We start from the raw sequence: 25,370 nt of genomic DNA, 5'->3' as shown, positions 1-25,370 counted from the left end.
CCATCACCGCAGACGTGCAGGGGCTCTCCCACTCATGCGGGGGGGGTGCATGGAGCCGAGCCCGGCGAGGGGTCCACACCGGGGGTGACATGCATTCCCAGAAAGGTCCGTCTGAGACGACTGCTGATTCACGGTCGAGATCAGGGCGGGTGAGCGTGAAGCAGGGGCCGCTGTGGAACGCCATTCACACCTGGGCCTGCCCCCGAGGCTGCCTTGAGGGGGCTCCTGCAGGGGAGCTGGCTTCCTGCCTCTGCTCCTAGGTGTGTGGCGGGCTGCACGGGTTGGGAGTCAGTGCCCTGGACGGACAGGAGTTGGTGGGTTAATGCCCCGGCTGCTTCGTCCTCACAGGGAGATAATTCTGCGATGCGTCCGCAAGATCTCCCAGAGAATCTCCAGGGGGCCAGCGCCCCAGCTGCCCAAAGCTGTAGCCCACCCATCACCGCACCCTTTATCCGTTTACCATTTCCTCCCGTCTCTGCGTCACTTCCCCTCTTCCTCAGTGATTCCTGAAATGACCTCCCAAATATACTCTTTGTCTCGGGGTTGGCTTCTAGAAGAATCCAGACAAGGACGAGGTGCCTGCCTGTGCCCAGGCCCCGGACGAACCCTGTCCGCTGTCTGCACACAATTCGTCCGGTGATGAGGTCTTGCTCAGAACAATCTCCTGACCAAAAGCAAGGAGACCGCCACCCACGGGGCCCCTCTGGCCTGTAATACCCCTGCAGGCCCTGGAGAACACCTCTGCCACATGGCTGAAGCCTGCGGTGAGACAGGGCCCTCGGGAGTGGCTGGGGGTGGGATGTGACAGGCCCACCATCTCCCTAACCTCACGGGCCCTCCGGACTCGGGGGCTTTAATTCATGGGCATGATCATCACTACTGGACGATTACTCTGCTCTCAAGCCCTGTCAACCTCCTGGCCTCCGAATGAGCCAGACTCCACAGCCTGTGGCGTGTGGCTCGGGAAGGGAGCAGGAAGCTGTGGACATTTCCGGGTGTGCTTTGGGGATGGGAGAGACACAAAGGAAATGAGGTCGGCACCTGCAAGATTTGTGGCTGACAAAAGATTCTGTACAAAAGGTATGTGGGGGCCACAGCCTTCTGTGGAGAGTTTTCCAGAATGGAACTGTGCTGCTAAGTAGCTATTTGTGTATCGGAGCCCGTCTACTGCAGAAGGTCAATGGGAAAGTTCTGGCAGCTGTGTCCCCTCCCCCCACACACCTACCCTGGGGAGGAAGCTACAACTTGGTGAAAAGGCCAAGCCCACAATGCAAGCCCAGATCTAGTTTCCTAGGGACCGTGTCCCCAAGACCCCAGTCCTTGGATTCCCGAATCCCTGGGCTGCCCACCGAGAGACCCTGGCCTCCCAGGTTCCTAGGTTGGAGATGAGTATCTTCAGCACCTGAACCTCCCCTGGGGCATCGACTCAGACAGCTGGCCCTGGGCGCTGGGCCTTGGGTGCCCTAGGCAGGTGGTGACTCAGGGAGGCAGGGGTGATGCCTCCACCTGGGGCCAAAAACAGCACAGAGGCCTATGAGTCAGGGGCCTGCACGCTCTGCTGCTCCCCAGTGCCTGGGTGACCTGGGGAAGTCCCTGTCCTTTCCGGGCTCTCAGCGTGCCTGCCCATCTGCGGGGTGCGCCCAGTGAGTCTGGCGGTACATTCCCAAACTTCTCCTCCGGGCCCCATGCCACGGTTTCTGCCAGATCTGTGAGAACTGAGTCATGGCCTGAGGGGTGGCCAGGACAGGCGACTTCCTGCTGGGTGAGAGACACACTCCAATCTGAGTGCCCAGAGCACGGTGACACCTCACCGTGAAGCTACCGTGTGCTTTATAAACCTCCGGAAAGCCACCTAGTACTTGTTTGTTCCTCCATGTAGGACCCGGAATTTGTGAATCTCATATAGCTTGGAGAAGGCTGGACCAGGAGGCCAACCTGTCTGCCCTGGAGATGCTGGGGGCTGTGTGTGGGGTACCTTTTGGGGCATTGGCCAGACTGTGCATTTCTGAGGGTGAGCTGCAGACGACACGCCAGTCTTATGGGGTTAGGGTCAGGAGGCTCTGGAGAGGTTGTGACTTCTCAAAGACACCTGCAGGATTCTTTTTACCACACTGATGACTTAAAAACAGCATGGACGTTTCTTTACATTGCAGCCGATATAACCCTTCTGGCTCAATGGTATCTTATTCATAGCACTGACACATAAGTGGCCTGAAGCTGCTCGAGGTGGAGGTGAGAGCCCCTGATGAAAGCCTCTGCACTGTCTCCTTGAGCATCTGGAGGTGGGGGTGGGTGGCGCGGAGCGGAGAGGAAGGGCAGTCGGGGAGCATGTGGAGACAGGGCCCTGGGCAGCCCGTGTTCAGTGGGGTACGGAGCTCAGCACAGGGTGCCTCCCCGAAATGGCTGCATTGGGCCACTGCTGGGGAGCGGGGAGCCCAGGGTGGCGGTGGGGGTAGCTGCGCCCCTGGAATGGTCCCCGACCGTGGTATACGGGGCTTCCTGCCACAAGGACATGCTCTGCTGGGGACTGGTCATGAGTGTGCCTGGGAAGCAGCACCTGAGACCCAGGTGAGTCAGTGGGACTGCCCACTGGCACGTTGGGGTGAGGGATCTGGCTTCCAGACAACTGTCCCTAGTCAGCCATTTGGCCCTGGGAATCAGAACCCATACCATGAGGAGGGGTGCGGGCTCCCAGGGCTCAGGCAGGGTCTTGCCCCCCTGCCCTAGCATCTCCCGCTCATCCTCCCCAGAGATGGGGCTGGTGCCTGTTTGTGCCGTGCCACACCGGAGGGCGTGGTGGGGGGCGGTAAGTGGTGACTGAGGGAAGCTGGCATCAGCCTCACCGAGCCACTGGCCATGACCGCCACATGTTTCCATTCAGAAGGGGCCCAGGTGTCCTCATCGTCTGAGACTGGGAAGGCTAACACCACTTACAGCGCTTGGGTCTTCGCAATGCTTCCTGCCTCTTCAGGGCAATGCAACGTGGACTTTTCAATAAACTGTGCAAAGAGGCTTGGAGCTAAAGTGTAACAAAGAGCCTTTTCCTTCCCAAGAGATGAGATGCAACAACTATGGTGGGGAAGTGAATAGGAATTATCGGTCAGGTGACCCAGGTTCAAATCCGGGCTCTGCAGCCTTTTAGTCGCGTGACCTTGGACAGACCGTTTAACCTCTCTGAGCCTCCAGTCTCATTAGTTTCCACCTCCCATGGTTGTTTGTGCAGATGAAATAGGCTAAGGATGTGACAGAGCTTTGCAACATAAAGAGCCCTGCAAATGTTAGTTATTATACGCAAAGATGAAGTCCCTCAGACACAAACAACGAGCTGACATAAAATAAGCCTGCTTTGTACGAGACTTCAGGCAAGCATGATAATCTTGATAACAATAATCACAGTAATTATAATAATAACCCCTTCCATTTGAGGAGCTGCTTTGGATCTTTCAGTTTTCCTCTGTCTTTAATCTTTTAGGCCAAGTGAAGTGTGAGTGTGTGTGCGCGCGTGCGCGCGCGCGCACGCACACACACACACACACACCCCAGTTCTCCATTCCACACACACACACACACACACACACACCCCAGTTCTCCAGTTGCCTCCATCTGGCCTCGCCCTGCCCCATGCATTGTAGTTGTCCCGGCTCCCACCAGGGGGCAGGAGCGCACAGGCCGAGGGGAGAGGGAGCATGAACTGGAGAGCCGAGCCCAAGAGAGGGAGCAGGGCAGGGGCAGGGGCAGGGCCAGGCCCGTGGGCATCGCTGACTTCCTTGGCTAAGGGGAGAGGGCAGAGAGATCCCAGCTGCTGGGGGCCCGGCCTCGGCACTGCAATTCCAGCAGGTGGGGAACAACAGCAGAGAGGGGAGTGGGGAGCCCTGAGTTACGGCCACGTCCACGCCACCCAGGCCTGTGCATCTGAGGAGATGCAGTCCCATTCTGTCTCTCTCTGTCTCTCTCTGTCTCTCTCTCTGTCTCTCTCTCATGCACACGGCAGAGGGCCTCGGCACAGTGGGGGCAGTGGTGGTCCCCGGGGCCAGGACCTGCTGTCCTGGGCCTTGGCTGGCAGATCGCTCCCTGGCGGAGACTCTCAGTGAAGTAGTGCCAACCCAGGGACAGTTTAGACATTTGTGAGGTGTATTTGTCAGTGGCGATAACGGGGGCTCTGCAGGGGTTTAGTGGCCGGGGGCCAGGCATGCTGGGGGCTCCTTCTTCGCTTGGGCTTAGGGGTCTTAGCAAGGAGCTATGCCTACACTATGCTGCCGGTTCACAGGTCTCTGTGGATGGGTGGGCAGGGGGACCTCACTGATCTACACTTGCCTTAGGAGACGGAGCCTTCCTGGTTCCCCAGAGAGATCCTATAGCAGAACCAAGGGTTTGGTGCTGTTCCCAATCTTGCCTCCTTTCGGACCTGCCCACCCCTTCCCCAGCCACCCATCCTCACGTCCCTGTTCTACCTACCTAGGATACCTACCTTTCACACATCATGCATCCCCCCACTCAGCCAGCCACCCACCCATTACATCACCTACCCGTCAGCCACCCTCGCTCAGCCACCCGCTCACTTCCACAGCCACCCGCCATCCCTTCACCTCCCTCTGCTCTCCCAGAGCATCTGTCTATCCCTTAATTATTCATTTGTGCACCCAGGCCTTTCATCCCTCTTCGGTCTACCTAGCCGCCCACCTACCCACCCGCCCATTCACTCATTTATGCGTTGTGCAGCCGCTCCTGGGTGGGGCCTTGGCCTTAAGAGCTGTCGTATTTGGCACAAAGAGAACATGCTGGTTGAATCTCCCCAGCCAGTTGCTGAACACGGCAGGGGAGACCTGCCCCCCGACTTTCTCTCCCTCTGTGCCATGGCCCATCACTGTCAAGGGCCTGTGGCCTTCTTACGGAAGGCTCCCTAAGATCTCCGCTGGGTTCAGGGGTAGTCCAAACTTCCTGGATTCTTCGGGGATTTGTCCTCAGCCCTCCTGAGAACTTCTCTGTTTTGGGCCCAGCCTGCCTCCCGTGGAGGCAGAGAAGGCGGAGTTTTCTGAAGAACCTCACTTTCTGAAGGTGCTCACACCCCTTTCGGACCTCTCAATTATTTAGAAGCAGCCTTTTCTGCTGGCCTTTTAAGAACTGGGGCTTGGGGGTAATTGTGGCCTGAGTCCCTCGAGGCTCTGTCGCTGGTTCTAACACTTGACACCTAAAAGCTCTGCTTGGAAACCGTCTGTCAGCAGCTGTGACTGGTGTGGTTTCCCACCCCTGGCCCTGGCCTGAGTTAAGAAGAGGGAGCCAGTGCTAGACCGGTGACTGTTCCCTGGCCGAGCATCTTCCCTGTGCTGAGCCCAGGGCTGGGCGGTGGGCACAGAACAGCCAGCAGGATCTGGACCCTGTCTGCCCAAGCCTGCAGTCCAGGGTGGGCATCAGACACATCAGCTGCGAACTGTGGAGATGGGGAAGGCTCCTCCACAGAGGCCCACTGAGTAAGGTCTGGGCCTCTGTGGAGGAGCCTGGGGTGGGGATGAGAGAGGGACATGTGTAGGGGACAGACAGTCAGGGGTTGGCTGTGCCAGGAAGGCAGGGCACAGTCCAGACACTGCCCTTCCCTGAGGAGGGAGTTAAAGGCAGGCAGAACAGGGAGCCTAAGCAAAGCTGAGGGCCTTGCCAGGAAGCAGTGGGTCCTGGAGGGTGTCAGATGCTCCTTTGGCCATCTGCAGGGCCTGAGGACAATGCTGGGGCTTGGAGGTCCACGTGGCCTTTAGACATTAAATGAGGAACAGCTACCCGCCTGGATAGATGGCTCATGTGTGTGGACTTGTGCACCCTCAGGTGGAGAGGGCTCGGAGGCAGTTCTGAGGGGATGAAAACTCTCCCCAGAGCGGAGATAATGATCATGCTCCTTGGTGTGGGGCCGGGACGCGCACTGTCTCTCTGTGCTTCCCAGGCTCCCGGCCCCTCAGGGCCCTCGGCTGCTTCTGTGTGCTGGGCTTTCAGCCTGCTCCCCCGCTCTGCCCTTCTCAGATGAAGCTGCTTCCCTTACGTGGCTCTTAAAACCACCCCAGCAGGATGTCCTGTGCCAGGGCCAATGGAGAGATGGGCAGGGCACGGGGCGGCAGCCAGTCCACAGTTTCTGCAGAGGGAGATGTCGGGGCCGGTGGAGAAGGGGGTGAGGGCCTGTGGAGGACGCCGGCCCGCCAGAGAGTGGGCGACAGGCAGAGATGGGGGTTGTGGGATGGATGCTGTTCTGGGTTCTTAGGGGCAGTGATGCGGTGATGTCCCCAAGGCTTCTGTTCACGGGTCCCCGAGGATGAAGCGGGATTGCCTGCTTGTCCAAAGTTCCGACCATCACCCACCGTGGGACGGACCGATGTGTGCCACTTTCTCTTGGTGCCCTTCTCCCCTTCGTGGGCCCAGACCTGCCAGTCTCTACCTCCTGGGCATCTCTCCCAGACAGGGGCACGGTGGACAGCTGAACCACCGAGCGGCCACTCTTCAGGCAAAAGTAAACTTGAAGGTGAATGGGACAGAAATTTCCAAATCTGTGATGCCCTCGCCCTCTGCCTCCTTTTTCTTGAGCTCAATGTTCTAAAGGAGAATAAAAGAACTAAAATTGGATAGGATAAAGTTCCAAGAAACGAACAAGGGCAGAATGAAATTACCCACACAGAGCTCAAAGGGAAAGCAAAGTGATAATGGCCAACCTCGTTTCTTCAGAACACAAAGTGACTGCGGTGAATAGTTTAATTAGAGCTGCCTTGGCTGGGAGATATTAGGAACACAATTATGGAAGAGAAAAGATGGACACTGGAACACCCCACATGGCAGGGGCGAGGGGGAGACAGGCAGGTCCTGGAGATGACAGGTTTGGCTGATCGGCTCCTCTCCTCAGGCTTATTCATTGCCACCCCTTCCTGTCGCCTTCTGCCCTCACCGTCAGTTCCCACACCATCCATTAAAGTTATCAGATATTGTTTTTTTTCCCCCTGTCCCTAAAAGGAGCATATCACCCTGCTTCCAGGATCTCAGAGACACAGCCTGGAGGAGCGTGCATCAGGTGTCAGAAGTGGGATTCAGCCTACATTCTGCCTTTGACTGTCTCTGGGACCCTGGGCAAGTCTCATCTCCTCATCTCCAAATGCACCAGGAAGGGGTTGGCTAGATCGGTGATTTTCAAAGGGTGATCTGCGGACCCCCTGGAAGTCTCTGAGGCCCTTTTGGGGGTTTACAAGATCAAAACTGTTTTCTTAACAATACTAAGACATCATTTGTCTCTCTAACAGTGTTAATGCTTGCACTGATGGTGCAAAGGCAGTAGTAAATAAAACTGCCAGCCCCTTAGCAGAAAGCAGTAGCACAAAACTGTACTAGTTGCCACTGTATTCTTTGCCGCCATGTACTCGCAGTAAAACAAATGCCAGTTTTCCTTAAGAATGTCCTTGATGTAGTAAAAATTATGAATGAAAAGAATCTCTACCCTTGAGTACATCTCTTTTTCATATTCTATGTGACGAAATGAGAAGCACGCACAAAACCCTTCCGCTACAGAACAAAGGATGATGCTTGTCTTGAGGAAAGGAACTCGTAATACTGAGCTGCTGGCTGTGATGGTCCCTTTTTTTCATGGGACACCACTTTTACTTGAAAGAACGCCCGACAAACAATGGTGATTCGGATTTGGCAGACATTTTCTAAAAATGAACCTAGTGAGCCTATCACTTCAAGGAAAACAACTAACTCATTTGTTACCAAAAAGAAAACATTCCAGCTTTCAAGTGCAGAACCAGAATTTTGGAAAACCTGTATTTATCACTGTAAGCCTGACGACTTGCCACTATCTAAAGGCTTTTACGATACGATCAGTGTTGTAGTTAACAAACGTGAGGTTTTGATGTTGTATGCTGAAATGTGTTCACGTTTGGAAGATCTGCATAACTCAGTGAACTAACATCAAAGTACAAAGTGGAACGGCGGATTTTTTTAAAGACTTCATTTTTTAAAGACTAGTTTTAGGTTTACAACAAAACTGGGAGGAAGGTACAGAGGTTTCTCGTGTCCCCCTGTCCTTAAACGTGCACAGCCTCCTCCATTATCAATATTGTTTACTAGGATGATATCTTTTTTTTTTTTTTTTAACAAAGATGAACCTACGTTGACACATCATAATCGCCCAAAGTCTGTAGTTTACCTCAGGGTTCGCTCAGTGTTGTGCATTCTATGGGTTTAGACAAATGTATGATGACTTGTATCCATCGCTACGGTATCATACTGAATATTTCCACTGCCCTAAAAGTCCTCTGTGCTCTGCCTATTCATCCTTCCCCTGTCTCCCCTCTTCCCACAACTATTCACCTTTTTCCTGTGGCCATAGTCTCGCCTTTTCCAGAATGTCATATAATTGGAATCATACAGTATATAGTCTTTTCAGACTGGCTTTTTTCACTTAGTAATATGCATTTAAGATTCCTCCATGTTTTTCATTACTTGAGAGCTCGTTTTAGTGCTAAATAATATTCCACTGTGTGTATGTTTCACAGTTAATTTCTCCATTCAGCTACTGAAGGACATCTTGGTTGCTTCCAAGTTTTGGTATTTATGAATAAAACTATTATCAACACCCAAGTTTTTACGTGGACGAAAGTTTTTCACGTCTTTGGGGTAAATACCAAGGAGTACAATTGCTGAATCATATGATAAGAGTATGTTTATTAGTTTTGTAAGAAACTACCAAACTGTCTTCGAAAAGTGGCTGTACCATTTTGCATTCTCGCCAGCAATGTTTGAGAGTTCCTGTTGCTCCACATTCTCGCCAGCGTTTGGTGTGGTCCGTGTTCCAGATTTTGGCCATTAAAATAGGTGCGTAGTGAGTGGTATTTCATTGTTGTTTTGATTTGCACTTCTCTGATGACATACAAGGTGGAGCATCTTTTCCTATATTTATTTGCCAACTGCATATCTTCTTGGTGAGGTGTCTGTTAAGGTTTTTGGCCTATTTTTAAATTGGGTTGTTTGTTTTCTTATGGTTGAGTTTTAAGAGGTCTTTGTATACTTCTGGATAATAGTGCTTTATCAGATGTGTCCTCTGAAAATATTTTTTCTCAACCTGCGGCTTGTCTTCTCATTCTCTTGACCTTTTTGTTTGCAAAGAAGAAAGTTTTGATTTTAATGAAATCCAGCTTATCGGTTGTTTTTATAATGATTGTATCTTTGCTGTTGTATCTGAAAAGGCATCGCCATACCCAAAGCTATTTAGGTTCTCTTACGTTATCTTCTACGAGTTTCATAGTTTTATGTTTTACATTTAGGTCTATAATCCATTTCGAGTCAGTTTTTGTAAAGGGTGCAATGTCTGTGTTAAGATTTTTTTTTTTTTTTGCACGTTGATGTCCAGCTGTTCCAACATCATTGGTCGAAGAGACCAATGGATTTTAATATAACGGAACAGAAAAGGGTCATTGACATATAGTTTCGGATCGCAACTATCCTTTAAGAAACTAACACTTATCCAGTTCTGGTGAGTTTCAAAGAAGACCGAAAAGGCGAGAAAAATACTCCTTCCTTTTCCAACTGCATATTTTTGTGGGAGCAAATCCTACTCATAGTCTTCAACCAAGACAATACATTACGGCAGACTGAATGCAAGAGCACATGAGAATTGAACCTTAACAGACACCTCACCAAGAAGATAGACCTTAAAGGGATGTGCCAAAATGTAAAACACTGATTCTTCTTACTAGAACATTTCTAGAAAATACCGTCACTTTTCATAAAAGCATTATTTATATTAATGTGTAATGGGTTTATTAGTTATTTTTAAATGAATAAATATTTTAAATTTTTCTTGGTTTTAAAATCGAATGCAATAAGTTGATAGCGATAACCTACGTAAACAAGATGCTTATCGGAATCCTCAATTTTAAAGATTATAAAGAAATCCCGAAACCAAAAAGTTTGAGAACCACTAGATTAGATCATTCTTTTCCAGACATTACCCCCTAACACCTTCATAACTTCTGCCAAAGTCCCGTTCCACCTGATGACTCACTTATTCCTTTCCTTAGGCACATCTTTGCACTTAATGAACTTCATGTCCCTATGATAAATGAAAACCCCATATGAAGCATTTTAAATGGAAGATACCCTTAAGAATACAACAAAGTCAGAACGCTCATATCAGAGTCCAGTAGGATCCTGTTGCCGGCTGAAGGCTCTCAGACCCAGGCTCCTCTCTCTCTGTTCACGAGGACAGCTCAGAGGTCTTAAGGATGTACTAGCGCCAGCCTGAGACTTTCTCCTTGAGGTTCTCAGGCTGAGAGAGAGGAAAAACAATCACTTTCTGATTTGGTGAACCCACATCAGTAAATGTAGTGGCCTGGTTCGCCATTTCACCACTGACACTGTCCCCCCTCGCAGACTGATGGCACGTGTCCCTGCGTGGAGGGGCCAGCAAGGAGGACGGAAGGGAAGGGCCCCCCACCCCTCCGCCTGTCCCTAGCAGCCCTGCGGCTGAGCGGGCCCTTGCTCTTCGGTGAGGCGGACCATCCCCCTGGCGGGGGCTGCACACGGCCCAAACAACCTGTATTCCTGGGAGCCACCAAAGTCAAATCCAGGACTGCCCCATCCCAGACCTCTAGGGCCCCACCCAGCCACCAAATGAACTTGAACAAAACCCCCCAAAGGGAAATCACTGCTTCCCACATCCCGCGTTGGACTCGACCGGCTGAACAGGTGGGTGCGAGGGGCCCGGTCCTGACTCTCCCCTCCCATCCCTTCTTCCTTCGCCGTCTCTCTCCCCCACGCTCTGGCGTCCGCTACATTCGCGAGCCGACTGCTGCTATTTACTTCATTTTAAAAAGCGACGTTAAATCTACTCATTTTAAAAATTCGGTTTGTCCTAAATAATACTATTCATGATATCAGAGGGGACACACAGCCACTCTCCAATGACAGTGCTGCCACATACGCTGGAGACCCCGAGGTCGGCTTCATTCTCCTCCCTTCCTTGGTTCTTGCAGCCAACGGATTCCCAAGAACTGTCTTTTGTCCCCAGAGAGGTCTGGGCTCTTCCCCTTCCCCTTCAAGGTCACCTCTGCCTCTCCTGCGCGGATGACAGCGGTAGTCAGACCAGACTCCTGGCCTCCAGGCTCTCTCCCCCTATAATCCACTGTGTCCCCACTATAATGGAACCAAGGCCACGTCACCTGCCACCTAGAGCTCATTCCATCTGTTAACCCGTGCTCGTCAGCCACATCGCTATCCTGGGTCCCTTCCCAAGGAGGAACCGGAGAAAGACATTTCGCGAGAGAGTGAGACAGCAAATGGAGGGAAGAGACAGGACAGAGGCCTCGGTGGGAGCAGCCGGAACTGGATGCACGCCCACGTGAAATCTGTGGGAAATGCAAGGGTTTGGCCTCAAAAGATGTGGACGAGTCATTTCAACGCTCTGTGACTCAGTTTCCCCCGCGGCGCATGGTGGTGCTCTCCACGCGCGCCCTGCCCCCAGGGCCTCTCTGAACCGCGAAACACTTGAGTCATGGCGCGTGTGCACGTGTGCACGTGTGTGCCTGGGTGCTCGTCAGTATTGGCGGGATGAGTGGTGCTAACATGACAGCAAAGTGCCTAGCTAAGCCGTGTTTGTGAGATAACAGGGTGAACAAGGGATGTGCAGGAGCCTCCGAGGGCAGCTGGCTCCTCACACACCTGGGGCTGTTTCTCCTGCTCTGTCCTCACTTATTCCTTTCCTTTTGTGCCTTCAGCAGTATCTTGTGCCTTCAGCAGCTCCTTGGGCCAGCCGGCTGCACACCTCAACCTCAGGGGCCCATCCACCTGCCTTCTAAGGTTAAAAGGACTGGGGCTGCCTCTTCCCAGATGCTGGGAGGGACAGAGCAGGCCTTCTTCACCTGGTGGACCTTATAGGCTGGCAGGGAGAAGTCCCCTAGAGCAGCGGTCCTCTACTTGTTTGGCACCAGGGACCAGTGCTCCTCTGAGAATCTAACGCCTGATGATCTGAGGCGGAGCTGAGGCGGTGATGCTGGCGCTGGGGAGCGGCTGCAGATACAGATGAAGCTTCGCTCCCTGGCCAGCCGCTCACCTCCTGCTGTGTGGCCCGGTCCCGAACAGGCCATGGACTGGTACAGGTCTGCGACCTGGGGGGTGGAGACCCCTGCATTAGAGGGAGCAGCCCCCTGCCCAGTAGGGCCTGTTTCTATAGCACCAGCCCAGGCCAGCACACTGCCCTGTGAGTCCCCCGAGGTGGCCCAGGCTGGACAAAAGCTCACTCTCCAAGGACAAGGCCACTGCCTCAATCACCTCTCCTCCCAGGAGCAGCTCCCCTGTGCCCCTGAAAGGCGCGGCAGGCTCCGAGGGCTGTGGCCCGCTGCGGCCCCCAGGCCTTGGCTGCCATCCCGGCCACACTGCGCCCAGAGGCGCCTTCCACGCCCTTTGCTTGGCCAGCAGTAGGCGGAGCTGGAAACTTTGCTCAGAACCAGAATTAGAGGCTGCATAATCCGCCTGCAATTTAAAATGCCACCCAGGTTTCCCCCCCCCCGCCCCCCCTTTACAATGTCATCTTAATTAGATCGAGCCTGATTTCATGTTTTCTAAATTTCGAGGTAATTTCTCTGGGACATTTCCCTCCCTGTAGTTATTTTTATCTTCGGCGTAAGGTGGAGGGAATGGCTTGAGGCTAATGGGCAGGTCTGCAGACACCCCAACCCTCCAGCAGTTTGGGGGTTGCTGCCCACTGGCTCTGGGGGCTGAAAACACACTGGTCCGAGGGGTCTCAGGGAAGGCAGCTCTTAGTGAGGTCTTTTGGGGGTTCTCCCCTCCGTTTAATTCAGCACACCACTATTTGGGCCTCTTTTCCCTTGGGGAGCCTGGATGGCCCTGGCCAGCACCCCCCGCACCCCTCCCCAGCCTCCTTCCTCACTCAGCTTATCATTCTCTTCACGGCCTAGGCTGCTGGCTGTCCAGCCCTGCACAGTTGAAGGGGAGTGTCCCAAAGTGTGGGCCACGGGGGACCCTGCATTGATAGCATTGAATCATACCCGGAGGTCTCCAGTTGCCTTTCGAGGATTCCGACCAATCACCCCAAACACTTGCTAACCAGCCCTTTCAACAAAGAGGCAACTGGTCACTTAGGACTGGTCTCCTCTGGCCTCAGGCGTTTCAAATATGGCAAACCACAACCCAACCCTGTCATCAAAGAGTAGGTCAGGGATGGCTCCTGTTACGAGCTGATTGTGTCCCCCAAAACTCATATGTTGAAGCCTAATCCCTACTACCTCAGAATGTGACTGTGCTTGGATAGGGCCTTTAAAGAGGTAATTAAGTTAAAACGGGGTTGCCAGGGTGGGTCTCAATGCATTATGACTGGTGTCTTTGTAAGAGATTAGGACACAGTCAGAGGGGAGACCCTGTGAGGACACAGGGGGAAGGCAGCCACCTGCAAGGCAAAGAACTGGCTCTGACGACACCGTGATCTTGGACTTCTGGCCCCCAGAGCCGCTAGAAAATGAATTTCTGTTGTTTCAGCCACTCGGTCTGTGGTCCTTCGTTATGGCAGCCCTAGTGAATTAAGGCTCCAAGATGGGGCTGGGAGTGGGGGTTGCTCGCCATCATTCCAAACTGTATCTACGAGGCTGTGTAGGGTCTGGGTCCTACCTCCCCTTGAACCTTATCCTGAGGTCCTTTGCTGTCACTTGCCACCTGCCAGCCACCCCGCCCCCTTCCCAGGCTTTGCACATATTTGCCAATTCTACCTTAGGGCCTTGGCACTGGAGCCTCTTGCTACATCAAGTCTTTGCAAGACTGGCTCCCTCCTGTTTTTCCAGTCTCTGTTTAAATATACCCCTCCCCCGCCAAAGTTTTCCCTGACTGCACCCCCATCCCCCATCTGAAGCAGATTGCCACTCCCGCATTCTCTTCTTTAACAGCACGCATCCCAGCGCAACGTGTGTAATTCGACAGGTTTGTGTCCTGGTCCACTTCCTCTTTCTAGGGAGACTGTGAGCTCCAGGAGGGCGGAGCTCGCTTCTGCTTCGCTGACTATGATGGCTCATTTATAAGGTTGCTGCTTGTGGAATGAATGAAGGGATGAATGAACTCTGGGCCATAAGCTGAGATGGGCACCAAGTGCCATCTCCTTGTCCTGGGAAGGTCCGGCCACACCAGGGTGAGCCCTCAGGAAGCAGACAAGGGCCCATCGGGAGCTGGTTCTCAAGGTCTCTGCTCCCCTCAACAGGAAAGTCCCTGAGAATCCAGCGAGGCAGAGACAAGGATGGGCACAGAGCTGGGTGCACCAAAGGTGGGGGTGACAAACGTGAAACTGTCTGGAAGTGGCAGAATTAGTGGTCGAAGGCTGCTTACGGCTCCCGTGGCCCTTCTCCACTGACCCCACCTTGACCGACCTGGGAGGCCCTGTTTCCGGCCAGGGGGTGTTCCAGAGATGGCGTCTGGACATACAAGCATCGTAGCTGGGGAGCGAGATGGCATGCATTGGGTGTGTCACAGCATTTTATCATCCCAGGAGAATTTTAGGTGGAATTATTTATAGACAGAAAACAGTGCTTTTCCACGATTCGTTAGATTAATTATAAGGCAGCTGTTTTTAATAATTTGGGATATGTAAGGAAAGGGAAATGTCAGGGCAAGCCATAAATTTGAAGCTGAGGACACAGGTCGGGTGAGGACTCAGTGCACACATTGATGACATCGGCAACATGGGTCACGGCGGGCAGACCGGCAGGCTGCCACAGCCAATGTGCGACACCCCGTCACAGGGCACTGCTGGTTGCAGAAAGGAGTCTGCCTTATTCCGAGTGTGGTGAGAAGCCATGAAGGGCTTCAAGGAGGGGAGGCAAAGGATACTGTTTTTGAAAGCTCACCGGATGCGGGAGAGCTGGAAGGGAGGCCACAGAGAAGACCGAGGAGGCCGGCGCCGTCATCAGATGAGAGACGACGGAGCTCTGCAATGTCGGAGCTGGAAGGGCCCTTAGAAATGGTGCCATCTATGTTCCCTCTTCCTATAAGTTGGGAAACTGAGGCACAGACAGGAGGGTCAGTGGTGGCTTGGCTGGGGGCTAAGCGCAGGCTGGCTGAGAAGCGAGGCTTGTGAAGGGGAGGCAGCAGGTGGTGGAGGGAGCCCTTTAGGGAGAGGCCACAGTTTACATCACCAGGGAACCTCAGTCTGCCTGCGCTGGCTCTGGGGTTTCCGAGAAACGAGCATCGCAGATGGGAGGAGCGGGGTCAGACTTAGAAGGAGCAGATTCTGAACTACAGATCGAGAAGATCGTTCACATCCATGTGAGACAGGACATAGGTGCCACTGTCCAGATGAGGCCGGCAGGACTTGCGGGCAGGGCACCCAGGGTCCCGGGAGGTGGGGCCCACCCGCACCCCTAGACAGCAATACTGTGAGAGAAACTGGACTCGGGGAGCAGGCCAGAGTCTCAGGACAGGCATACTTTGTTTTACACACGTTATGGACATTACGTTTTTTTACAAGTTGACGGCAAGACCCTCCACTAGCAAAAAGATCACAACTCACTTTATTGTGACACTTTTATTGTGCAGATCTGAAGCAGAACCCGCAATATCTCTGAGGGACGCCTGGATGCGCATCTGTAAAATGGGGACGAGAACAGCGTGTACCTCACAGGACGCTGTGAGTTTTAAACGAATTGGCGCAGTCAAGTGCTCAGCGTGACTTCTGGTAAGAATTCAACGTGATGGCCACTGTGGTTTATTAGTCACATACATCTAGAACAGCTATGTTCCTCATGGACGAAATGCACAGTGAAACAACATAAGTCAGGGGTTTAGTGAAAAGTAACTCTCCAAAACAAAACGAAAAATCGCAACCAAATAAACAATCAATCTCCTTTCACATCCGTATAACAATTGAAAAAATGACCTGCTTCTGTGATAAGTGCTTAGAGGGGCAACAGAAAAACAGCCCCACCTTCTGTAGCCAGTTCATCACCCAGAGAAGTGACTGAGAGCGAGACAGACGAAAACGAAGTCCCACAGCGGCATGTGTCTGGACCTTTCCGACCCCCCAAAATCTGTGCTTTTGCTTCTACCACACCCCTTCGGTAAGAGGCTTGATCTTCAAAAGCACATCCGAGTCACCCCGATGTCCTTGCTGAAGTGTGTTTATAGTCCATTAATATTCTCGGGGGGTTGACATCAAAAGCCCTCAATCAACCGCATTGCTACAGTGGACAGGGCTCCGTTCTCTAGACCGCTGTAGCTGCTCAGGATTGTTATCCGGCCTCTGAGCACCAACCACGGGCCACATCGGCGGCCCGCGTCCGTCCTGGCTGCACGGGCTGCCGTCGGAGCTCTCGGGTGTTTGAGGGAACGTGGCCTCGCACTGGGTTCGGGCAGGCGCGCCCGTGGCCCCTGTGGTAAATGGGATGGTGAGAACATCACCTCGGGGGACCAGTGATGGCGAGCACTGGGCTTCTGGAACTAAAACTGTTTTTGCTGGAACTTTGACAAGGGAGTGGAACATAAATCAAACTGTCTAATTTGACAGCTTATTGGAAAAAGTGATTCGGAGACAATCAGGAGCCTCGGTGGCCTGCCACTGACAAGCCATCGGCTCCATCGAGGGCTCCTGAGCCAAACGCAGGGGCACAACTTTCAGACCTTTTCATATAAAAGTTTATATTTTTTAAAAATACTCTTTTTGATTTTCAGGGATAAGCCAAATAAGGGCTCATCCCATTTTACAGATGAGAAAAATGAAGTCTGGAGAGGAAAATATTTTAACTAGGGAGGTATCTGGAGGTGGGTAAGCCTAGATTTTGTTCCTGGTTCTGCCCCTGTGTGACCTCCCCAAGCCTTAGCATTCAAATCTGTTAGACAGTTCCAACTTCTCGAGGTGTGTGATGGTTACAGGGAGTAATATAAGCAATAACATAAGCGTGTGGTGAACACTCCGCAGTCAGTGGATGTCAGCTGTTACTACGTCACGCTGTGGGCCAAGGGTGAGCTGTGTGTGGCCAGTAGCCAGGTGGTCATCACCTTGACTTCCAAGCAGCCACTCATTTCTTGCACCTGTTTATTTAAATCCTCTGCATTGCATGACCACTATCTGTCACTTCTTGTTTATTTGTTAGTTTGTTTCTCTTCTCTAAACTCTAAATTCCGTGAGAATTACTCTTCTCAGAGGCCTCAGCTAGCAGCTTAGATGACTGGCACATAGTAAGTTTTTAGTGTAACTTTAGGAGTGCAGGAGGCCCCTTTGAGATGTGAAGAGACCTAGAGCCTCTCTCTTTAGAGACAGCACATAGTCAAACACACAGAACTACACAGCCAAAACCACATGCGCGCGTGTGTGTGTGCATACGTGCACACACACACACACACACACACACACACACACACACACACACACTAAGATGTCTTTTATTTCTGGAGTTGCAGCCCCAGAATCCCTTGTTAAGAACCTGGCCAACTATAAATCACAGAGGCCCGAATGGTTTCTAGCCACAAGGTTTGTTCTGATTGTCTGGGGTGATGCCCCAGCCCTCATGCGCCTGTGTAAACCGGGCTGATTTCTCCCAGCGGAGTAATAAGCCTGGCGAAGTTGCTTGTGTGACTATCTCCATCCTGCTCCCTCGCCGTCTATATTGTGTGGAAGAGGCCACTCTGCTCGCTGCCCATGCAAATTTAATCATGTTCTGAAACCTCCGTCCCACGGAAATACAAACGCGTTTCCAACTCTGAGGCTTCAGTTATCAGGGGGAGGCTTTCGGAACCATTCAGGGAGTTGTTTGATATACTGAGTCGACGGCTTATTGGAAAAAGTGATTCGGAGACAAGTAAGAAAGAAAAAAAGGAAGGGCTGGGGGAGACCAGGGAAGAGGACAGGGAGCCGTGGAGGGCCCTTTGGGGCAGGCGGGGCGGGCGCACAGTGGTCCCTTGGCAATGGCAGCTTCTCAGTCACATGCAGCATCACGCCAGGTCCCATCTGAAAAGGCTTCTATCTGAGAGAATTAGATGCAGCCAATTGGAGGCTGCGGGCCCAGGGCCCCACCTCCCTAAAGCGGAGTTGGCCTCCATTAACCCTTCAGTGAGGAGCTTTCTCGCCCCGGTGGAGCCCGCGGGAGGCTGGCTGACCCAGAGCCGGCACCGGGGGCTTCACCAGGAGCGTGAAGGTGAGATGTTCACTTGGGCTGCGGGCCCTAGGTCCGGCTGGGGCTGCTGACCTGCCTTTGGACTCAGGCATGCCTGGGTCTTGGTCCTGGCTCTGTCATCTATCCGCTGTGTGACCATGGACAAGTCACTCACCCTTTCTGAGCCTCAGTTTCTTTATCCGTAAAATGAGCATAATCCTATTACTTATCTAGCTCACACGGACAAGGTGAGCTTTCCCAAATCTCAGTATTTCTGTTCTGCTTTCATAATTTCTGTGTAAGACCCCTGGCCTTCTGTGAAAAATGGGTTTCTGTGGCTGGCCTCACTTTACAAAGAAATTAAGCCCTTCCTTTGGTCAGTTCTAGTATCTGGGCCATCACGAACTAGATGGGCAACCTGCTTGTTTTCTGAATTAAAATTAAAATAAACATATCACTATTAAAATGAAGACCGTGAGTTAGGGTAACAGCAGAAACAACTTTCCTGGCGCGGAGGCTGGCCCGCGTGCACTGCACGCCTGCCTGGGACAGCTGTCCCTGTCCTGCTGTCACCTCTGTCACTGGTGGTCTATGGCCACGCCACCCTGAACAAGCCTGGAGTCTGGTCTCGGAAGCTAAGCAGGGTCGGGCCTGGTTAGTACTTGGATGGGAGACCACCTAGGAAGACCAGGTGCTGTAGGTGTAAAAAATAAATAAATAAATAAGGGCTGGTAAGCTGACGAGGTCCTTGCAATCTGTGAGGTCAACAGAAGGTTGCCTCGCCTGAAAAAAAAAAAAAGTGCCAGTGGAGGAGGGGGCGACAGTGGGGTCCATCTAGGCACCTGCTTCACGAACCCTTCCCCCTTCTGGGGCACCAATCCCCTTCCTACCAAAGCCTGGATCCCAGTCTGTCCGGCCCTCTCGCTTTCCCATACTACCTCACGTCTGTACGTATAAAAAATTTGTCCTACACAGAGATAACTTCAAAAAGAAAAAAATTGTCTAGTTTACATTAAGGAGGGAACTGGCCTCCCTGGCCTGGCTACACACATTTTTTCCCCCATCTTCATAACTCCGTCTCCCCCAAATCTAGCAAAACTTGAATTTCTAAAGAGGGGAAAAAGTAGTCCATCCAGCACTGCCTGGTTACTTGTCAATTCTGCCTGGCTGACTAACCCAGAATTCCTTAATTACAGCTCGACCAGGAAGATTTAACAGTTGCATTAAAAAATAAAAAAAGAAATAAAAGAGAAAAAAAAATTCAAACCTCAGAAAAAATGTTCACCTTGTAAAAACACACATACAAGCAAACGAGAGAATCGAAGTGGGTGCACAGGGTCTGTGAGCTGTGTGCGCAGAGAAACGGGCTTGGGCTGGACGCAGAAGTCCCAGGTCCAAGTCCAGAATCTGCAGGCACTTGACCTCTCTCAGCCTGGGGGTCAAGGCAAGGCTGCTGTGTGGGCAGGGGCAAGGTGCAGGTGCTTTGTGAGGCGTGGAGCATCATGTGGACATCAGAAATGCGAGTGCTCTCTGGTGCGGGGGGTCACTTTTGGGCCAGGCCTTGACTGAGCTGGGAGGCAGCTGGAGTTTGACCCCACCCTGGGCACAGGGCTGTCTTCTCAGCTGATGGCTAATCCCCCACTGGGAGATGCTTCTCCCTCCAGAGTACCAGTACTTGAACCCAGATTCCTAGAGACCTAAAAACCTTTAAGACCCAAAGGGCTCCATCTCCAGTTGGGGCACTTGGGGCCTTCGGGGCTTGGGGAAGACACTTTTGAGTGGGGCCCCAGAACCACCCTTGGAAAATATGCCCCTTGTAAGAACTGTTCTGGGATGGCGGCAGCTTCCAGGGAACTAGGGTTCTCTCATTCTGTTCCTAGGGAAGGAACTTGGGTCCCGGAACCAGCTCGGACTTTGACCTGGAGCCCTGCCTGCTCGCCCCGCCTGCTCGTACCACAGGCTCTGCTCGGTTTCCTAGAAGAATCCGAAAAAGCAAGGTGCTTTGGCCAGAGACGAAGGCTTGCTTTCCAGTCCTGACCTGCCCATGGACCTTGCTGTAGGGGGCCCAGCAGGCTGACTTGCTGGCCAGCCCTGCAGGTTCTGGGGAGAGGTGACCACCTGGGCAGAGGCACCCAGGGGCTCTAGTCCTTGGACCCCTTAACCCCTGGCCTCAGCAGCTGTGCTTGCTCCGGGGGTAGGAGCTGGACACAGGCAGAGCCCAGCCACACCGCTGAAGCTTGCTCCGAAGTGACCAGGGAGCCACTCCTGTATCCCTGGTCAGGCAGGCATCCTTGGCGCAGCCTTCTCCAGGGCCACTTCAACTCCACTCTGCATGGGAACAAATGCTTCTCCCTTCAAAACCCAAGGACTTTGTTTAGCTGAGCTCGATTCCTGAGCCCATCACCCTGGCAACCGGCAGTTGGGGGATTTACATCTCATGCATCGCAACAGGGGAACAGCCATTCAGCAAGTTGAGGGGAACCCCACAACACAAAACTAATGTGCCCCCCCTCCTCCTACCCCCCAAGAGTGCAGTCACAAAACAAAACAGAATCAACAACAAAAATTTCCCATAAGCCCATCTGGCCTTGGCTGGCAATCAGCCAAACAGGAATTCAAATTTAATCAAACTTTCATGTCTCCCTTGTAAAGCTCAGGAAATCAGTAATTGGTTTTATAATTAAATTTTCTGATCACGTATCAAAGGAATGGGTCCTGCCAAAGGCCAAGGAATGGCCTGTGTCCAGTAAGGACAGCCAAGGCGGCTCTGGAAGGTAGGGGAGGAGAACTAACTGCTGGTGTGCTAAGAATAGAGCCTGTTATTTATAACCAGAGAGGCTGGCGACAGCCCAGCCTTGCCCTTACGAAGTGGTCTTCTCCAAACACCCACCCCGGGAGCCTTGCCTTTCTGATTTCTTAAGCAATGGTGGCCACCGCACGCAGGTTGGAGGATGAGGAGGCAGAAGGCAGGGAGGCCATGTTGGTGCCATTTGGGAAGGAAGGAGGGCTGCCTAGGGCAGGGGCCTGGGCAGAGAGAAGAAGGGGCTGAGGCAGGAGCCATTCTGGGACAGAAAGTGGGACCGAGGAGGAGAAGGAGGGGTCTAAGGTTTTCGACCTGAGGAACTGGGAGGAAGAAGGCAGAGAGAAGAAGCCAGCTCTGTGCGGCCTGGTTTTGCTGGGGAGCTGATGGGCCCCAGCAACCAGAGTGCTAACAGTACAGCTCAGCTTTCGTGTGCCCTCGCTGGGTGCTTTACAGTTACCGTCTCATTTAATCAGCCCAAGGAGGTGAACATTTATTGCTCCCACTTTAGAAACCAGAAAAATGAGGCTCACAGAACAGATTTCAGCAAAGCAGTTGCTGACTACTGAGCCATGGAGCTGGGACTTAGACCCAGGACTGTGTGATCCCAGAGTCCACAAGCTCAGCCCCTAACGCCATACCCACTCTTTTCCTGCAGATAAAGACATCTCATAGCCAAATGGAAATAATTAGAAAAGGTTTTCAACACTTAGAAGGGAGGTATGGGCTAGAGATGAAAGCTTGAGAATCAACAAATCAATATTCGTTATTTAATCCACTTAAAAATGTTCATGATAAAGGCAAGCCACAGACTGGAGAAAATATCCACAATATATATATCTGACAAAGAACTCGTATTCAGGATGTTTCTTTAAAAAACTCTCACAACTCGTTAATAATAAGACAAACAGCCTATTAAAAGGGAAGAATGAAAAATGTGAACAGATTCTTTATAAAAGTGTGTGTGTGTGTGTGTGTGTAGATATATAGCCAAAAGCACATGAAAAACACTCAATATCATTCGCCATCAGGGAAATGCAAATTAAAAGCACAATGGAGTACCACTATGCACAGACTAGAACAACTCACATGAAAGGAACGGACAATTCCAGGTACCAAGGACAGCGTGGGACACAGGAACATTCTAAGCAGTACAGTGCTTTGGAAAGCAGTTCAAACCATATGACCTCACCACCCGCCACCCCACTCCCAGGTATCCACCAAGAGAAGTAAAAGCGTCTGTCTACACGAAAACCTGTACACTGATACCGAGCAGCTTCATTCATATTAGCCCTAGAATGGAAATAACTCAAGTGCTCATCAACAGATGAATAGATTTTTAAAATGATGATCCATATCTTGGAGTAGGTTCGAAGCTTGGCCACAGTGAAGTACCCAGGTGTTATGGAGAGAAACGGCAGCAAGAATCCAAAGGCAGGCAGAGGACCTGGGAGGGGCGAAGTCTGGAGGCATCTATCACACCCAGTCCAGTATTTTTTTAAAGCAAAGCCTTCTGCTGTGGTTGAAGGGACCAAGCAGCCCCTAAGTTCTGCAAGGCTGGTCCTGCGCAAAGCACTGAGCTGCTCCCACCCCATGCACGTGGGAAGCCTGAGGCTTTGCGAGGGATGGGGCCTGCCTGAAAGTGGTCCCTTAAGTTAGAGCTGGAGTCAGGACTGCAACGATTCTTTTCACAGAGCCCAGCCTAGGAGTCAGGCACACTGGAGGCGAGGGAGGGGTCAGAGCCTGGAGAAGTGACTGTTTGGGCAAGTGGCTTAGCCTTTGTTTGCTCATGTGTCAACGGCAGCAATGACGGCGATCACAGGATTGTTGGCACAGTCAAAGCAGACGATGCGGCGTTTCCTACTGATGCCGGTGACGCTTATACCTGCCGAGCCCATCAGATGTGCCAGCTTCTGTTGCTGATCATTTGACTCCTAAGCGCCCTGTACTCTACAGACACTGGGGCAACATGCTACGGAGGAGGAAAGCAGTGCACAGAGGTCACGTGGCGAGCAAGCGCTGGGACCACAGTTCACTGAGGCAGCGAAGCGTCTGAGCCTGCTCTCCCACGCACTGTTCCCAAATGCAGACATTCACGTGTCAATTTTTTTCCCTTATCGGTAGGGCCCCGAAATTAGCCTCATCTTAAATGATGACTTGTGTGATGTTATGGGTTTGATATGTTAAGTGATTTTTTTCCCTGATACACATTACGACAGATCTATAATCAGAAAAGTAAAAATAGAAGGTTTATAGGTACCACTTAAAATAATCTCAAAGCCACAAGGTGTGTATCTCATACCAGAGAAACACTGCTATAAAACAGGAGAAGTTTCTAGAATACTGTCTGGCATACAGCCAGCGGAATCCACGTCCCAGCGTGATCGTGCAGGTCAGACTCAGAAGGGCAGTCTGTTTTCACAGGGTCGGGATGCAGGATGGATAGGGTGAGGCTCTATCACGACTATTGCCAACAACTGCATTTTCAGATTTGCTCCGTCATGTGCCAGAAAAGCAACGCTCTTTAGCTGCTCAGGCCTCACGACTCAGCTGGGTCCCAGTGAGGAGCGGGAAACAAGGCCATGAAGGGAGCCCTGAAAAGGGACCTCTCACCACATTAGAGGTGGGGCTTCGAGGGGCCGGAGCAATTTGGCTAAAATTCACATCCGAGCTCCGTGCCAGACTGGCTCCCTATGGACAAGAGCGTTTTGACTTCTCTTTCTGAGGACACAGCTAGACATTTTCCAGACCCCCTTGTAGTTAGGTGTGACCAAGTGACCAAGTTCTGGCCAGTGGAATGCGGCCTGGACCCTAGAAACGCCCCTCACAGCCATCCACATGTTCTCCTGTCTCTGTCTGCTGGTCCGACGTCAGGAGTCCAGCAAAGACCCTGCGGCTGAGGGGCCAGCAAAGCCACATAGCAGAGAGGAGCCAGCTCCTGATTCAGGGACCGGAGCAACCGCCTTCCCCCTTTCACACTGGACTGCGATGTGCCCAGGAAACGCTCCTTTGCTATGTTGAGCCACTGAGATTTTGGAGTTGTTCGTTACAGCAGGCGAGGTCAGGCGTTTTCTGGAGTGTCAAGGAACTTCTGTTGCTACTGCACTGGGACTTAGTCCTAGGGAAATACCAACACTTTTTCTAGAATTTTCCAGCAACACTAGGACCCTCCCAGAGCTGACATTTACCAAATAGGACAGCAGAGGTAGACTTGCTGCCCATGAGCCACGTATAGGCTGTGCAGTCAGACACACCGGATGGCAAATCCTGGCTCCATTTTACTTGTACAGTAGATAAAATACTAGTGTCTTCTGAGATTATTCTGGGGATGAGGGGGCTCGTGCATGCAAAGCATCGGGTGCGCAGGGGACACTCAAGTGTATGATGTTTCCTCGCCATTCTGCCACACTCATTCCGTGGGGCTGTGGACACAGCCCACCGCACAGCCTCGGAACCCCCCAGACCTAAGGATGGCTGCCATCCGAGTACAGTTCAGGCTGTCGGTTAGTGAGAACCTGCTGGGAACATCACCCATGGAACAGGAAAGAGCCAGATCCTGCAGCCCCAGGAAAGTGTAAGTCCCCAAGGGAGAGCTGGCAAGAAGTAGGTCCAGCAAAGAGGGGTCCCAAGTGAGAGGGCGGGGGCAGGGGCGGGGCCAGAAGTGTGTGAGACTTCAAAGGACACCATCAAGGAAGGGGAAAGGTGACCCACAGAATGGGAGAAAATGCTTGCAAATCATATATCTGATCTAGGACTGGTGTCCGGAATAAAGAACTCTGACAACTCAACAGTAAGACAAAAACCCAATCAAAAACCGGGCAAAGGTTCTGAGTAGACAATTCTCTAATAGAGATTGTTGAAAAGATGCTCAACAATCTTAACCAATAGAGAAACGCAAATTAAAACCACACTGGGATACCACCTTCGTAGCCACTAGGGTGGCTACAATAAAGATCATAAAAATGGTCCACAATAACGAACGTAAGGGATGATGTGGAGAAATTGGGACCCTTCTATATTGCCGATGGGAATAAAAAATGGTGGAGCCACTTTGGAAAAGTTTGATACTTCCTCAGAAAGTTAAAACAGACTTACCACATGACCACCAGTTCCGCTGCTAGGTATACACCCAAGAGAAGTGAACGCATGAGTCCACACAAAAATCTATTCATGAATATTCATATTATGCATGACTATGGTAGCCAGGGAGTGGGAACAACCCAAATGTCCACCGACTGATGAATGCGTGAACAAAAGCTGGTGTAACCATACAGCTGAATATTGTTAGGTGACATCCCGGATGAACCTTGAAAACCATGCTTGGTGAAAGAAGCCAAGAGTACATTTTGTGTGATTTCATTCATATTAAATGTCCAGAGGAGGCAAATCCATAGAGACAGAAAGGAGCTTAGGGTTGCCAGGGGTAAGGGAGGGGTAATGGGGAGCAACTGCTAATGGGTATG

At 51.9% G+C, this 25,370-nt stretch overlaps 1 protein-coding gene and 1 pseudogene across 2 annotated transcripts in view; one reads left to right on the top strand and one right to left on the bottom strand.

Moving 5' to 3' along the window:
* GNAO1 (G protein subunit alpha o1) overlaps positions 1-25,370 on the bottom strand; it is a 141,026-nt gene that overhangs the window by 23,831 nt on the left and 91,825 nt on the right. The window lies entirely within an intron of this gene.
* LOC112477348 lies at positions 18,695-18,810 on the top strand (annotated as a pseudogene).

Source organism: Pteropus alecto, unplaced genomic scaffold (genome assembly GCF_000325575.1).
Source record: "Pteropus alecto unplaced genomic scaffold, ASM32557v1 scaffold123, whole genome shotgun sequence".
NCBI classification, from domain to species: Eukaryota; Metazoa; Chordata; class Mammalia; order Chiroptera; family Pteropodidae; genus Pteropus; species Pteropus alecto.
Note: the sequence above shows the minus strand (reverse complement) of the source record. Positions and strands in the feature narration are given on the sequence as shown.